The sequence below is a fragment of the Neomonachus schauinslandi genome, chromosome 16, assembly GCF_002201575.2.
Source record: "Neomonachus schauinslandi chromosome 16, ASM220157v2, whole genome shotgun sequence".
Taxonomy (NCBI): domain Eukaryota; kingdom Metazoa; phylum Chordata; class Mammalia; order Carnivora; family Phocidae; genus Neomonachus; species Neomonachus schauinslandi.
In genome coordinates this window covers 57,001,165-57,005,025 of record NC_058418.1, presented here as the reverse complement: position 1 = coordinate 57,005,025, position 3,861 = coordinate 57,001,165, and positions in this window count along the sequence as shown.

Below are 3,861 nucleotides of genomic sequence, written 5' to 3'. Positions count from 1 at the left end.
CATGAAGAAGAATGAAGGGCTCTTTATATGACAACATGGAAGGAGCTCCAAAACAGATGAATGAACAACCACAAGGCTCCAAACGGTATGTATAATGTGCTTCCCTTTGTGCAGACAGGGCCTGCCCTGGAATGACTTCCCGTGTGTGCAAACTTACATGTGTAGTATGTGTGCTCATGGACATGCGTGCATAGAGTTACCCGCTTCTGTGCCTCCGAGCTTTCCAGGTATTCGAACCCCGGGCAGGTGCCTGTGGGGAAAGGCAACAGGGAAATGCCTTTTTGTGCCTTGAATTTTAGCCATATGAATATATGGTCTTAAATCCGTCCTGTTATCTAGTCTGACGTTCTCTTGAATAATAAATGGCCCCCTTTGTGCCAGGGACCTCCACCCCCAGGCGTCCCAGGGGCGAGCAGCAAGAGAAGCTTGGGGTGTCTGTGGCAGCAAGAGATGCTTGGGGTTCCCCCCCCACTGCTGGCCAGCCCCCTCCATGGCGCCCACACCCGGTGGCCTTGCTCAGCGTGGTGCTGGGACGCACGCCCCCAGATGCTTTTTGTAGCACCGCTGTTCTAGAACCTGCGCCAGAGCCCCGACTGTCCGCAGTCCCAGCAGGTCCTGAGCAGCTTCCTGCAGGGTTAGCAAAAGAGTTCTTTCAAGAAGCTTAAACACCTTCCCCCAGGCAGGAGGCCGGAATCCTGGGAGGCCGACGCCCAAGGATTTATTGGCCTCCCCAGTGCTCGGACTTTTTGACTTGCCCGTTGAGAGAGGCAGGGGTCAGGGGTTATCTCCGGGTGGGCAGTTGGGGGCTGCCTGCGGCCCCTCTCTCCCTGCGGCATCTGCTAGAACCATTAAGGGGTCCCCCTTCTCAGCAACAGTGGGTGTCCAGCTCGGGTTACTGACCTCCGAGCTGCCCATACCCCGAGCAGACCCCAGGCAGGGCCGAAACGGCGGTTCACGATTCCAGTCAGGAGGGGCAGTGGCAGGAGGGATGGACAGGGAGACAGTCCCCCATCGGAGCAGATCTGAGGCCACTTGCATGTGGCGTGCTGTGGGGACCATGGGAGGGTGGGAGGGGGACGTTTGTTCTTGCCGCTGAGGGTCCAGAGGCAGTCGTAACAAATGGCAGCCCGTGAGCCTTGTGGGAGGCCCCGGGGTCAAAACGGAAAGAGTCACAGGGAGGGACCGCCGCATTTTGAATTGCTCGTTCAGGCCGCCAGAAGGCAGCGCAGCGAGGCCTGGGCGTTCCTCGCTGTGGGACTTGGGATGAGTGTGCCCTGCTCTGGGCCTCAGTTCACACATCTGTAAAATGGGGCGGATCATTCCTCTCTCCTGAGTGTCCGGCTGAAGGGAGATGAGGCAGAGCCAATGCATGGCCGTAAGAGCAGCCCTTCCGAGGCCACGCGGCCCAGCCCCACAAGAGCACCCTGTGGGGATTCCGTCCTTGTCCCCATTTTACAAGATGCTGAAGCCAAGAGAAACAGAAACCCGCCCAGCATCTCAGAGCTGGTGAGAGGCAGGCCTGGATTTGAACCCAAGCCCGTGCTGGGGTCTTTGTCCATCGGCCCGGCTGCCTCCGGCTGGCTTTCCCCTTGTTACTGGCCCCCTCACCCCCTGGGCAGTGATCTTCCTCGGCCACCGGCCCCTGCGTGGCTCGGGCTCCCATGTGTGCAGGTGAGCTGTGATGTCAGGCCCGCGTTGTTTCCCAGACTCCGTTTAACCTGGAGGATGCCCTTTCTCAAGGCCCAGCGAGGGAGGACTGCGTCCCCTGTGCGATCTCCAGAGAGATTTATGCAGTTTGGCGGGCTGGCCGTGCATTATTACATTTCCTTCTCCTTCATTAATCTTGTGGCGGCGCTGGCCCCTCCTGACAGTGGGAGCTGCAGCCTGCAGGCCAGAAATCTTGCACAGATGACGAGGGCGCGGGCGAACAGGCGGGCGCTTATCTTGGGAGAGGCCTCCGCGCTGCCTTGAGGACCGGGTGGTGGGCTGCCCGCCACCCCCGGGGAGGAGGCCCGCTCCCCTCTGCAGAATCAGGTGCTGACGGCACCGCTCGGCACCGTGGAGGAGCAAGTGCTGAATGAGCGGGACGCTTGGTCCCCCTGGATTCATGCAGGGCTCAGGCAGCCAGAATCACTTTCTTCTTGTTGGTTTTCGTACTGTTTGCTGAAAATTTACAGTGGCTGCTGGGCCATGTACTTTCCTTTCATTTCCTTATATTTATGTGTCTCGGTGTCCTTGGACGGACGTCCAGCTCATCACCGCTCTCTACACGAGGACACGGTGGCCCAGGAGGCCGGAGGGACAAGGCCCCCTGTCGGCAAGCAGCACAGTTAGGCCAGGTCCAGGCCAGCCCAGCACTGCTCGTGTCCACGGCCGCCTGGGATGGGCTGTGGGATTCCGTTGTTAATTCATTACTTCTGTAGCAGCCGTGCCGAGGGACTGTTCACACGCCACGCAGGTCACCTGTTTAAAATGTACGATCCAGTGGTTTTTAGAATATTCATCCCAATATGTTCCGGAACGCTTTGTCACCCCAAAAAGACCCCTTGTCCCTTTAGCTGCCACCCCCAAAGCGCCCATTCCCAACGGCCCGAGCACTTCCCACTCCGCTTCCAGTCTCTGGTGCACATTCCATTGACGGCCCCCTGTGTCTCATCCGTCCTGGTCCAGAGTCCCCACCGCCTCCAAGATGCCTCAGGGCCTTCCTTGTCTCCGCGGGGGGGCCGTGCTTACTGCCATTCTGGTTGGAACTGCTGGGGTGTGGGGGGCACTTTGGACCTTGGGACTGTAGCCCTCAGGGAGCGTGAGGCCCAGTTCCAGGGGGTGGGGGCAGAAGAGGGCGGGCGGACCCTGCTGGGGATCCTGGTGGGGCAGTGGGCGGTGGGGAAAGGGAGCCATCGGCTACATTGCAGGCCCTGAGTCAGAACAGGAGGCGTAATAGGAGGAGTTGGGGTCCAAGTGAGGACGAGGGGGCAGGGGCTTCAGGAGAGAAAACTGAGTCTGCCAAGATGAGGAGGTAGGAGAACAGGGTCCCTTTAGGAACAGTTGAAGAACTCAGTGTGAAGCCCAAGAGGACCAGTGGGGTGAGGGCAGGGCAGGCTAGACAGTCACTGCTTAGACAGCACTGGCTTGTACCCCCAGCTCGGAGTGGCTCAGGGTTGTTCTGTAAACAAGTCACTCTCACTCCCTCACATTCCAAAACGTCTGCTTGAGTGGGAGACCAAGTTGGAGGTACAGCTCCTGCATGGAAGTCACACACAACCGTAGCCCCGCCGGCCGAGGCCCCTCGTCCGTCTGGGTGTGGGGGCCGTGGCTCCATGTCACCCTCTCCCGTCCCCTGCCGCCCCACCAGACCCCAGCGCTCTGTCTCATGCTTCATTTGGAAGCGTTCAGAGAGGACGTTTAACAAGGGTCTTGCGGGCAAGATGACACCATTGTGGGACACAGGACAGGGCAGCTCTTCGTGGACAGATGACCCAAAGGTGTCCCCTCTGGGCAGATGGAGTCTAGAAAGGAGCGCTTCCCTGAGGGGTGGGGGTCAGTGCAGGGTGCAGGGCGGGCGGGTGCAGCCCCGTGGGCAGTGTAGGGACCCCACCCCCTTAGCCCTCTGTTTACCTAGCGGTTGAGCCCAGGAGCCTCACCGAGACAGGGCAACTGCCAGTGTTTATTAAGCTCCTCTGGTTTACCCACCGTGAGGGCCGAGAGATGGGGACGGAGCCTGGTTGCCTTCCAGCATTCCAGCATGGATCCGGGTAACAAATGCCCCATATATCCTCTTGCAGCCTGGATTTCCTGCCTGGCGCTAGAGAGCCGGAGAGGGGGTAGGGGTGGCGTGTAAGGTTTCCTCTGTCCTCCCCCCCC